This window comes from Eschrichtius robustus, chromosome 4 (genome assembly GCF_028021215.1).
Source record: "Eschrichtius robustus isolate mEscRob2 chromosome 4, mEscRob2.pri, whole genome shotgun sequence".
Lineage (NCBI taxonomy): Eukaryota > Metazoa > Chordata > Mammalia > Artiodactyla > Eschrichtiidae > Eschrichtius > Eschrichtius robustus.
This window is the reverse complement of record NC_090827.1, coordinates 66450087-66463805: the sequence shown is the minus strand read 5'-3', so window position 1 is coordinate 66463805 and position 13719 is coordinate 66450087. Positions and strand designations below refer to the sequence as shown.

The following is a 13719-nucleotide window of genomic DNA, read 5'->3' as shown; positions in this document are numbered from 1 at the left end:
AGCTGACATCCAGCTGTTAGTCACCAGTAGTACCGTATTTGTTGGTTACAGGCAGCATCTTTTCTGACTGGTTGATCTCCATGCCATATGGTTGTTAAATATTTTGACGTTCACACATCTCACTGTTCTCCAATCCAAGGCTTTATTTAAGCATGTAAATTCCCAGTACATTTAAATAAGGGTCTCAGTGAAGGACTTTCAGTTAATGCTGTATTTGGCAACAATGGACACTAAGCCAATTTACTATTCTAAACCAAGGACTAGAAAGAGTGCATGCAGAGTATTGGCCATATTTGTTTATAGGATACATGTGACCTAGTAAAATCAGTAAATAATCTCTCCTAAAAGTTGTTGTTTGATTCCTCATTGATTGAAGTTTGAGGGTTTTCTTTTTCTTTCTGTTTTGTATTTCTCTAAATTGAATTTCGATGAGCCTATTCTGCATCCTGGAAATACTTTCCCCAGTTATTACACACTCAGTGATATAATGTGTATTTGTAGGAGACACAGATGAGAGGCATTTGAGAAAGTGATTTAAAGATGTTATTGCTGCCATTTGTTTATGAGTTTACTGAAGAAAGCCTGGCGTCATATGGATTTCTGCCATATCAAGAAATGGATTAAAGACCTAAATGTAAGGACAGACACTATCAAACTCTTACAGGAAAACATAGGCCGAACACTCTATGACATAAATCACAGCAAGATCCTTTTTGACCCACCTCCTAGAGAAATGGAAATAAAAACAAAAATAAACAAATGGGACCTAATGAAACTTAAAAGCTTTTGCACAGCAAAGGAAACCATAAACAAGACGAAAAGACAACCCTCAGAATGGGAGAAAAGATTTGCAAATGAAGCAACTGACAAAGGGTTAATCTCCAAAATTTACAAGCAGCTCAATAACAAAAAAACAAACAACCCAATCCAAAAATGGGCAGAAGACCTAAATAGACATTTCTCCAAAGAAGATATACAGACTGCCAACAAACACATGAAAGAATGCTCAACATCATTAATCATTAGAGAAATGCAAATCAAAACTACAATGAGATATCATCTCACACCAGTCAGAATGGCCATCATCAAAAAATCTAGAAACAATAAATGCTGGAGAGGGTGTGGAGAAAAGGGAACACTCTTGCACTGTTGGTGGGAATGTAAATTGATACAGCCACTATGGAGAACAGTATGGAGGTTCCTTAAAAAACTAAAAATAGAACTACCATACGACCCAGTAATCCCACTACTGGGCATATACCCTGAGAAAACCATAATTCAAAAAGAGTCATGTACCAAAATGTTCATTGCAGCTCTATTTACAATAGCCAGGACATGGAAGCAACCTAAGTGTCCATCATCGGAGGAATGGATAAGGAAGATGTGGCACATATATACAATGGAATATTACTCAGCCATAAAAAGAAACAAAATTGAGTTATTTGTAGTGAGGTGGATGGAGTTAGAGTCTGTCATACAGAGTGAAGTAAGTCAGAAAGAGAAAAACAAATACAGTATGCTAACACATACATATGGAATCTAAGGAAAAAAAAAAAAAAAGCTCATGAAGAACCTAGTGGTAAGACGGGAATAAAGACACAGACCTACTAGAGAATGGACTTGAGGATATGGGGAGGGGGAAGGGTAAGCTGGGACAAAGTGAGAGAGTGGCATGGACACACATACACTACCAAACGTAAAATAGATAGCTAGTGGGAAGCAGCTGCATAGCACAGGGAGATCAGCTCGGTGCTTTGTGACCACCTAGAGGGGTGGGATAGGGAGGGCAGGAGGGAGGGAGATGCAAGAGGGAAGAGATATGGGAATATATGTATATGTATAACTGATTCACTTTGTTATAAAGCAGAAACTAACACACCATTGTAAAGCAATTATACTCCAATAAAGATGTTAAAAAAAAAAAAGAATTATTTTGTTTTCAAAAAGTTCAAATGATGTAGCTGCATAACAGACCTTTTTATGTGATCTTTCCTCAGTCCCTTTGAAAGATATTGGAAATAAATAAAATCTAATTAGAACAAAAATACCGAGCAATACTTCGGCTCAGCTTTTCAGTACAGCATTGTCAGCTTTATAATTATTTTAAAGTATCAGAACAATTTGTCTTCATGTCATTACAATAACTTAACCATTAATTAGTGTTCATCGGCCACTTTCCACCTCCCTAAAATCTCATCATAAGGAAAGATTCTGTTTTATAATGAAACTTCTACTTAAATATCTGGATTCATTAAAATAAAACAGAAAATGGATATATAATAAAATAATAGAATCTGGCCAATTTTTTATTGAAGCTAATGTTTTAAGTTCTTTTATTAAGTTCTTTTTATTCAAGCCCAGAAAAATATTAAAAACTATTGTCAAAACCACTTACAAATCCTGGTTTCCTTTTGATGTTTTTTCCTGGTGAACAGCAGAAATGTAAGGTATCACCTTCCACTGTAATTATCTGTCAGTATTTTATCACATACGGTAGATGATGAGTTTTTCAAGAAAAGGGCTTGTGCTCTGTATCCCCTGGGGTTCACAGTAACTTGCACATGACAGGCACTCAATTTGAATGGACTCATGAATTTCACAATACACTTCTTTTGCTTGGGCAAGCAAAAATCAATGAGGTTGCTTTAATTTTTTTTTCCCAGCTACGACATTCAAGAAACATTGACCATAGAAACTCACTTCTCTAATGGGTATTCCTATTCATATTTCTGGAATAGTTGCTGTTATAGGCAGCAATAATTTTAGAAATGTCAAAATCAAATTACAGCAAGGCCAAACACTGGGATACGGGTCAGATCCATCAGTTCACAGTTTGGTTTGAAAAACTTTCCCAAGTTTAAAAAAAAGTGACCTATCAGGAAGCCCAAAAGTGACCAATTTTCCCAGTATTTTTTGTAGTTTAAGTTAGCATCAAAGTAGTCTTCTCACAGCATCTTCAGACAAGTGTCAACTCCCTGTCCCCATTACAGACCCAAGGGTGTTCCACAATCGTGAAACATCAACAGAAGCTATCTGAAATGCTCATTTTATAATGTTAAGTGAATAAAACAGTATACATTCTAAATAGAATATACAGGGACTCCCCTGGTGGCACAGTGGTTAAGAATCCGCCTGCCAATGCAGGGGACACAGGTTCGAGCCCTGGTCCGGGAAGATCCCACATGCCATGGAGCAACAAAGCCCGTGTGTCACAACTACTGAGCCTGCGCTCTGGAGCCCGTGAGCCACAACTACTGAGCCTACGTGCCACAACTACTGAAGCCTGTGCGCCTAGAGCCCATGCTCCGCAACAAGAGAAGCCACTGAAATGAGAAGCCCACACACCACAATGAAGAGTAGGCCCTGCTCACCACAACTAGAAAAAGCCCATGCACAGCAACAGAGACCCAATGCAGCCAAAGATAAATAAATAAATTTTTAAAAAATAAATAAATAAATAAATAGAATATATAATATGAATGCAGTTTGTAAAACAAAACTGTCGTGCATTTATACATATAGAAGACAGACAGGAGACACATACATATATTACATATAATACATAATATTAATAATACATATATTAATACATATATTACATGTAATATTAATACATATAATTAATACATACATAATTATGTATAATTATGTATAATAATACATAATTAATATATATAATACATGTAATATTAATAATACATATATTAATAATTGTTACCTCTAGGTGGAAAAAATATCAGTAATTTTTATTTTCTTCTTTATTTTTTCTTTTTTCAACAAATATATTTGTAAATTTTGTAGATTTGTAGATTATTTATAAATAAACATATATGCCTTTTGTAAAACTTTAAATGCATGCACAAATCATCTATAATATGATATCCAGGTTTTTTAGATGTATATACATGTGTGTGTATATTTGCATAGTATATACAATAAATGTGAAGAAAATTATCCAAAAAAAGTCAATGTTCTAGACTCTTTTCCAAGCACTTTAACATAAATCTCAGCCACACAATAACGTACATATATCCAGTCTACATCATAAATTTATCACTATTTTTAAACTTTTTACAGATGAGAAAACTGATGACCTTGCCCAAGTTCATACCACAGGGTAATGACAAAATCCAACTGGAACTCTCTCAAAATCCTTCCCTGCCTTCTTTCTAGTACCTCATGTCCCTTACATTGTTGGATGCCTAGCAATGGGATAAAATGAAGACCCAAAGTTAGAATCAAAGAGAAGCTTCACCTGGCACTTTACCTACTGCTTATTTTAACAGTTTGCTAGAGGCTCTCCCTCAAGGATTTTGACCTTTCTGATTTACTACTTACTACTTTACTCCTCCCCCAAAATTTGAACTGCATCAAAATCCATACAGTCAAGTAGTTATAGGGTATTAATTTATTTAGTAAAAGTAAGTTTAAATGAGAGTAACTTATTTAATAAAATCTTGAATTCATTGAGTTACTAACTTGAATTCCTTATAAGTTAACAAATAACGCCTACCCAATTCTACTTCTGGTTGCCTCTTTCTTCTGCTTCCATCTCTAAGAAATCTTTCATTAAATGTTTATTTAATCTCTGTGAAATTATAATTCTTCCCTTCCATCTGAGCCACAAGTTTATCCCTATCTTGACATCAAAACTCTACACTTCACAACCTCTCAAATTCTATCTCATTATTTCCCTGAATGTTTCCCAATAAATATCTTGGTTTTGAATCTCTCTTTGCCATTATAACAAAGAAAAACATTCAAGAGAGATTCTGTTTTTTCTCATACTTTCTCTATTAAGTATCATGTTATCCTTCTTTTAAGGTACTTTCTGGTTCTTCTAAATATTTCTAGTACTATTTCTCTAAATCAGTTTTTATTTTCTTTTTATCATTAACTCCGTTCTCCTTCCCCATGCACAGTCTAACATTTGTAATCTCTAGGATGATGTCACTTTTTACCATTTCTCTGCCCACCAGCACACACCCACCCACATTCCTACAGCAGTTTGATTGCACCAGTTACTAAAAGCTACTGCTCTGATTCTCATGGAAGGGGCTGGCTCTCAGAATAACTTGGGGACAATTTCAAAACTGCAGAACCAGCCATCTACCATCATTTCTCAAATACCATCTAATATTAACTTCAGTTCATAAAAAAGTTAAAAAAATCCCATAAACATAATAAGGGATAAGCTAAGCACTATTTTAAAGAACTATTCTCAGCTTATTAGTACTCTTTCTTTATGTTTCTGATATCTATGTCAATTTAAATTACCCTGCATTTTCTTTAGGATTCCAAGAGTAGTGAATCAGATTCACCAACTAATTTAGGCCAAACTGGCTTAGAAATGCTTTTTTTTTTTTAATTGTAGAAAATCAAAAACAAGAAGTAACTACTTTCACTTCACAAATGTTAAAGAGAAATGTGAAAACAAACAAACAAACACAACAAGACAGAACCAAAAACCCATCTTGGGAAGTAGGAATAAAGAAGGAATGAACCAAAAATATAGCATTATCTCCTAAAGTCTTAAGGATTGCGGGGAGGGTCGGGAGCAGAGAAAGGAGAAAAAAAAAAATTTAAGGAATGAAGTAATATATTCCAAAGGGTAAGGAAATGAGCAGACTATAAGAAATATTAAGAGGACTTAAAATCAAAAAAGCTGAGGGAATTTCCAAAGGCTTTTAAATAACTTAGAGAAGGAAATACCCTTTAAAGTACATCTTCAATGCAAACTGTGAAGAAAAGATATTTTTTATAGCAACTTTCCATAAATTTAGGACACAAATATATATCTACGTCTGTACGAATACAGTGGATTAAGAATTAAATAGCACATGGAACTATCATTTATAGAGTGGATTTTAAAGTTTTATTTGGTTTAATCAAGGAAATGTGAATTTAAAACTGCAATGAGGTACCACTAGACACCTGTGTGAATAGCTAAAATTCAAAAGACAAATAATACCAAAGGTTGGCAAAGATGTAGAGTAACTAGAATTCTCATATAACGCTAGAGAGAATGCAAAATAGTACACCCACTTGGAAAACAGTTTGGCAGTTTCTTATAAAGTTACCATAAAGCCCAGTAATCCCACTCCTAGAAGTAAAAACTTATGTCCACACAAAGACTTGTATATGAATATTTATAGCAGTTTTATTCGTAATATTTATTTCATTTCTGCCCCAAGTGGATACCCAAAGTTAGAGTCAGACTCCAGAGGTTTTAAAGGTTTAGTGCTCCACAAGACTGCCCTCACTTCAGACACTAGCTGCAAGTTTGGGGGCTACCCACACTTATGACAAGCTGCCTGTAAATTCAGAGGTTCCCATGACCTCCTCAGGTGCTCTAATTCATGAGAACAGCTCATGGAATTCATGGAAAGTGCTTTGCTTATGAGTACAGTTTTATTATAAAGGATACAATTTAGGAATATTTAAACATAAGAGATACTTATGGCAAGGTCTGGGAGGGTCCAGGACGGGGAGCTTCCATGCCTTCTGCCTGTGGAGTCAGGGACCATCACCGTCCCAGCACATCAATGTGTTCACCAAATAGGAAGCTATACCAAACCTCATGGCCAGAGTTTTATCAAAATTTCATTATGTTGGCAGGACTGATTAAATATTGGCCACATGACTGAACTCAATCTCTGGCTCCCCTTCCATCCTTGAAGGTTAGGAGCTAAAACATCCAACCCACTGATCACATGCTAGTCCTTTCTAGTGACCAGTTCCCACCCTGATGCTATCCTGGGTCCCCTCCAACATGAGTCGCCTCATTAACGTAACAAAGACATTCTTATCACATAAGAAATTCCAGGATTTTTAAATCTCTGTGGCAGAAACTGTGGACAAAGACCATATATATTCCATCATACCACAATACTTAAAACCCCAAATCAATCAGGGAATTGCCCATCAATCAGGGAATGGATAAACTAAATCATGGTATATCCACATGATACAGTATTTCTGAGCAATAAAGAAAAGAAAACACTACTGATAAATGCAACAATAGCATGAACCTCAAAAGCGATAATGTTAAAGAAGAAAGCTAGACATAAGATTATATACCCTATGATTCTATTAATATGAAATTCTAGAAAACAAAGAACTATAGAACTATAGTGACAGGGGTATGTGTGCGGAGGAGGCAGGGTTGGAAAGGTATGGGATTTAGTGTAAAAAAGAAGGATGTAATTTTGCAGAGAGATAGAAATATTCTTATCTGGATTGTAGTAGTACTTACATAGTTGTATTATATTTGTCAAGACTCATCAAACTCTACACTTGTTATGAGCAAATTTATTGGGTATAAATTTTACCTAAATAAAGCTGATATTCATTTTTTTAAGTTATTGATTTAGAAGATGCTATCCAGCCTCATAGACTAGAAAATAAACATTTCTGATCCTCTTTTCTGAAAAGAAGTAAAAGCCTAAATTTTACTAACCTAAATCAACATCAGTAAAGATGAGAATTAACTTGTTTTTAAGTATAAATAGATTAGAAAATATGAACAGCACAGTACTGACTATGCACAAAGAAAAGTGTACTTTGCACAACATACCCAAGCAACACATAATGACTCAGCAGTTAAATATGGCAAAGTAGCAAAATAAAATTATACTTTATTTAAATGCATTAATTACCATATGTCATGATAAGATTTATATGAATAGAAGTAAGCAATAAAAATCAGTGAAAATAAAAACATATGTCTCACAGGAAAAAAACTTGACATGGGTCTTGGCAATGATTTTTTGGATATGACACCTAAAGCACAAGCAACAAAGTCAAAAATAAACAAGGGAGACTACATCAAACTAAAAAGCTTCTGCATAGCAAAAGAAATGATTAACAAAATGAAAAGACAAGCCATGGAATAGGAAAAAAATATTTTCAAAGCATACATCTGATAAGGGCTTAATATCCAAAATATATAAAGAACTCATACAACTCAATAATGAAAGAACAAATAGTCCAATTAAAAAACTGGCAAAGGACCTGAACAGACACTTTTTCTGAAGATGACATACAAATGACCAATAGGTACATGAAAAGGTGTTCAACGTCACTAATAATTAGGGAAATACAAATCAAAACCACAATGAGATATCACTTCATGCCTGTTAGAATGGCTATCATAAAAAAGACAAGAGATAACAAATGCTGGCAAGGCTGCGGGGAAAAGGGAACCCTTGTTCACTTGGTAGGATTGTAAATTGGTGAAAACACTAAGGAAAACAATATGGATGTTCCTCAAAAAATTAAAAATAGAACTACCATATGATCCAGCAATTCTACTTCTGGGTATATATCTAAAGGAAATGAAAACACTATGATGAAGAGATATCTGCACCCCCATGTTCATAGCATCGTTATTTACAATAGTCAAGACATGGAGGGCTTCCCTGGTGGCACGGTGGTTGAGAGTCTGCCTGCTAATGCAGGGGACATGGGTTCGAGCCCTGGTCTGGGAAGATCCCACATGCCGCGGAGCAACTGGGCCTGTGAGCCACAACTACTGAGCATGCGCGTCTGGAGCCTGTGCTCCGCAACAAGAGAGGCCGCGATGGTGAGAGGCCCGCGCACCGCGATGAAGAGTGGCCCCCGCTCGCCGCAACTAGAGAAAGCCCTTGCACAGAAACGAAGACCCAACACAGCCAAAAATAAATAAATAAATAAATAAATTTATATAAAAAAAAAAAAAAAAAGACATGGAAACAACCTAAGTGTGCATCAATAAATGAATGGATAAAGAAGTTGTGGTATATATATACAATGCAATGTTATTCAGCCATTAAAAAAACAAGGAAATCCTACCATTTGTGACTACATGGATGGACCTTGAGGGCATTATGTTAAGTGAAATGTCAGACAAAGACAAATATTGTATCATCGCACAATATGTGGGATCTTAAAAAAAAAAAAAAAACTCATAGAAAAAGAGATAGATTTGTGATTATCAGAGGTAGAAGAACTGGGGGGGAGAGGGAAAACTGGATGAAGGTGGTCAAAAGGTACAAACTTCCTGTTATAAGATAAATAAGTACTAGGGATAGATAATACATAACATGGCAGCTATAATTAACACTGTTATTAGTATATATGAAATTTGTTGAGAGTGGCTCCTACGAGTTCTCATTACAAGGAAAAAAAAACTTTTTTGTATCTATATTAGATGATGAACGTTAACTAAACTTACTGTGATAATTATTTCACAATATTTGTAAGTCGGATCATTATGCTGTACAACTTAAATTTATACAGTCTGTGTGTCAATTATATCTCAATAAAACTGGAAAAAATTTAAATTAAAAGAACATATTAGCACTTGTGTTTGTTTTTGTTTAATTTGTGGACAAAGACTTCTAGATAGGTGCAAGAATAAATCCTCTTTTGCAACACAGAACTCATTGTTCAGTATGAGTTTTGATACAGATGAAAAGGAACATGATACCTAAAAGAGAATCAAGTGATGGAGGTGTATTGATAAACATAAAGATTGCTTCCAGGACTATAGAGCTGATAATTTCCCTCATATCTTAAGCTTTTAAATTATCAGCTGTATTGATTTAGTACTCTAATTTTAGTGTTGACATGAAACAAAGATGGTTTCTTTTTTTAGGCTTTTATCTTGAACACAGTGTCTGGATTTTAAAAAGGATGTCATATTCAGAACCAGACAGATCCATCTCCTGGCCCTAAACATGTCCTAAGGTAAATCGCTTGAGGAAGTTGGATCCCAAAGATTACAAGAGGGGAATTTTGAAGTGTGTCCATATTCTGCTGGGGATCAAAGAAGCCTAACTAAAAGAATTGTGTTTATTACATTACAGGTTGCCTGGTTACTAAGGGAGGGGAGGCTGCCTTCAGAATCTTACATGAGCATATCTGAAGATGGAACCTTACCTTTATATTTGTTATACAGGGGTGACTCACATGACAACTTTTTTTTGAAAAGGCTATTTTATCTTGAAGATTATTAGTTTGGAGGAACTAAGGTGATTGGCAGCAGAAAGAATCAGAACATGTGAAATTCCTTAAAAATTTACTGACAAATAATTTTGCCTATGTTACACATAATAAAAAAAAAACTTTAAAAAAACATATATCTCTGATGATGATGAAGTGTTTGCTTTGTTTTGTTTACTAGTTTTGTTATTGCTTTGTGATATAAAATTTGTTTGGAGCAAGTGAAGAAATACTTTATTATCATTGACCATTTTTATTAAGCCCAGCAGTCACATAGGCATCTCTAAAGCACATAAAAATAAATCTTTGGCCTACTCATATTTAAATGTTATTAAGGTGATAGTGATGGGAGATTGTTAATTGCCCCCAACAAGAAAAGCCGTGAACACTCTTTGTTCAATTTCAAGCACCTCATTACTAGATATTTGCAGACTTCTAATAAAAAGCAGTCAGAAGGGCTAAAGGCTAAAGTGATTCACTCATATGAAAAGGTCAAAAGAACATCAAGGAAGGCACACAATTAATCCTCATTAATCTGGTCTCAGGTTATTTAAAATCAGGGTTTTGTGGAAGTCAGGGAAAACCTGGACTTTGACACAGTCTATGCATGAATGAGTTTGCATTAATGATGATCAAGGGTTACTGAGTATCATTAAGATGGATAGTTTTAAAAAGGCAAGATAGTCCATTCTGGATAATTTGGGGACAGAATAATAAATTAGCTGTGTCTTGTTATGTTTATTCCTCAATTTTGTACATATCAAAAAAAAACCCTGTATTTTAATCACTTCACTCAGGGATGATTTGATGTCTAAAAAACTGGTTAATGCTAAACACATTCAAAATCAGCTAATGTATAAAGCATAATGCTAAGATTTACATTTACAGTAAAAAGATTTTCAAAATAATTGAAATATATCTCATATATGTTTGAGAAACTATCTGATAAGGGGTTAATATCCAAAATATATACAGAACTCATACAACTCAACAGCAAAAAAACAAATAATCCAATACAAACATGTGCAAAGGACCTGAATAAACCTTTCGCCAAAGACAGGCAAATGGCCAGCAGGTACATGAAAAGGTGCTCAAAGTTACTAATCATAATGAAAATGCAAATCAAATCCACAGTGAGATACAACCTCACACCTGTTAGGATAACTATTATCTAAAAAACAAAGGAAAGCAAGCACTGGCCAGAATGTGAAGAAAAGGAAACCCTTGTATACTGTTGGGGCAAATATAAATTGATGTAGCTACTATGAAAAACAATATGCATGTCCCCCCAAAAAATTAAAAATAGAATTACCATTTGATCCAGTAATCCTACTTCTGGGTGTATATCCTGAATTGAAATCAGCATCTGTACTCCCATGTTCATTGAAGAATTATTCAAAATAGTGAAGACATGAAAAAAACTAAAGGTCCATCAACAGACATATGAACAAAGAAAATCTGATGTATACCTATAATGAAATATTATTCATTCTTAAAAAAGAAGGACATCCTGCCATTGGCAACAACTTGCATGGATGTAGGGGATATTATGCTAAGTGAAATAAGCCAGACACAAAAAGATACATACTGTATGATCTCACTCGTAGGTGGAACCTAAAGTAGTCAAACACATAGAAGCAGAGAGTAGAATGGTGGTGCCAACAACTGGGAGGAGGGGGAAATGAGGAGGTGTTGATCAAAGTGTACAAAGTTTCAGTTATGCAAAATAAGTTCTGAAGTTCTATTGGACAACATAGGGCCTATGACTAATAATATTGTATTGTATACATAGAATTTGCTAAAAGGGTAGATCTTATGTTAACTGCTCTTACTACAAAAGGAAACAAAAAAAAAACAAAGGGGGCAGGAAGAAACTCTGGAGGTGATGGACAAATTTATGGCATTGATAGTGATGATGATTTCAAGGGTATATACTTACCTCCAAACACATCGAGTTGTATACATTCAATATCTACAGCTCTTTGTATGTCAATTATACCTCAATAAAGTAGTTAAAACTAAAATAAATTAAATTAAATAAGAAGAAGAAAACTGAATTCATAATCTGATGACTGCTTGGTGAAGATAGAGTTAGAACAAAGGTAGGATTGTATTTCATTAAAGTAAGGATAATTTGACCCAAATTTTAAAGAGAGGTTACAATTAGTTCCATCCATTAAGCACTGATTCTTATTACCTTTAGTTACAGTCACTTTCTCACCTTCACCCTAGATATCGAGATGCATAATTAACTTGCAGGTCACATCATCACCTATTCAAATTATATACTGAGGATAAAGAAAATGTGGTGTGTGTGTGTATATATATATATAGATATATATAGATATATATAGATATATATATACATACATATACATATATGCAATGGACTATTTCTCAGCCATAAAAAAGAATGAAATAATGCCATTTGCAGCAACATGGATGGACCTAGAGATTGTCATACTGAGTGAAGTAAGTTAGATAGAGAAAGAAAAATACCATATGATATTGCTTATATGTGGAATCTAAAAAAAAATGGTACAAACGAACCGATTTACAAAACAGAAATAGAGTTACAGATGTAGAAAACAAACTTATGGTTACCAAGGGGGAAGGGTGGGGAGGGATAAATTGGGAGATTGGGATTGACATATACACACTACTGTATATAAAATAGATAACTAATAAGAACCTACTGTAGGAGACCTTCAAGGTGGTGGAAGAGTAAGACATGGAGATCAACTTCCTCCCCACAAATACATCAGAAATAGGTCTATATGTGGAACAACTCCTACAGAACACCTACTGAATGCTGGCAGAAGACCTCAGACCTCCCAAAAGGCAAGAAACTCCCCACGTACCTGGGTAGGGCAAAAGAAAAAAGAAAAAACAGAGACAAAAGAATAGGGATGGGACCTGCACCAGTGGGAAGGAGCTGTGAAGGAGGAAAGGTTTCCACACACTAGGAAGGCCCTTCGTGGGAGGAGACTGTGGGTGGCAGAGGGGGGAAGCTTCGGAGCCACGGAGGAGAGCGCAGCCACAGGGGTGCAGAGGGCAAAGCGGAGAGATTCCCACACAGAGGCTCGGTGTCGAGCAGCACTCACCAGCCCGAGAGGCTTGTCTGCTCACCCGCCAGGGCGGGCGGGGGCTGGGAGCTGAGGCTCGGGCTTCGGAGGTCGGATCCCAGGGAGAGGACTGGGGTTGGCGGCGTGAGCACAGCCTGAAGGGGCTAGTGCGCCACATCTAGCCAGGAGGGAGTCCAGGGAAAGGTCTGGAGCTGCCGAAGAGGCAAGAGGCTTTTTTTTGCCTCTTTGTTTCCTGGTGCGCGAGGAGAGGGGATTCAGAGCGCCGCTTAAAGGAGCTCCAGAGACGGGCGCGAGCCACGGTTATCAGCGCGGACCCCAGAGAGAGGCATGAGACGCTAAGGCTGCTGCTGCTGCCACCAAGAAGCCTGTGTGTGAGCACAGGTCACTCTCCACACCTCCCCGCCCGGAGCCTGTGCAGCCCGCCACTGCCAGGGTCCCGTGATCCAGGGACAACTTACCCAGAAGAATGCACGGCGCGCCTCAGGCTGCTGCAACATCACGCTGGCCTCTGCCGCCGCAGGCTCGCCCCGCCTCCGTACCCCTCCCTTCCCTCAGCCTGAGTGAGCCAGAGCCCCCGAAGCAGCTGCTACTCTAACCCTGTCCTGTCTGAGCGAAGAACAGACGCCCTCAGGAGACCTACACGCAGAGG

General features: G+C 36.4%; 1 non-coding gene across 1 annotated transcript; it reads left to right on the top strand.

Annotated features, from left to right (window-relative positions):
• The first annotated feature begins 9338 nt into the window (after positions 1–9338).
• LOC137764488 (small nucleolar RNA SNORA40) lies at positions 9339–9465 on the top strand. The gene has a single exon (XR_011073993.1). It is a non-coding gene; the product is annotated as a small nucleolar RNA SNORA40 (small nucleolar RNA).
• Positions 9466–13719: the final 4254 nt, after the last annotated feature.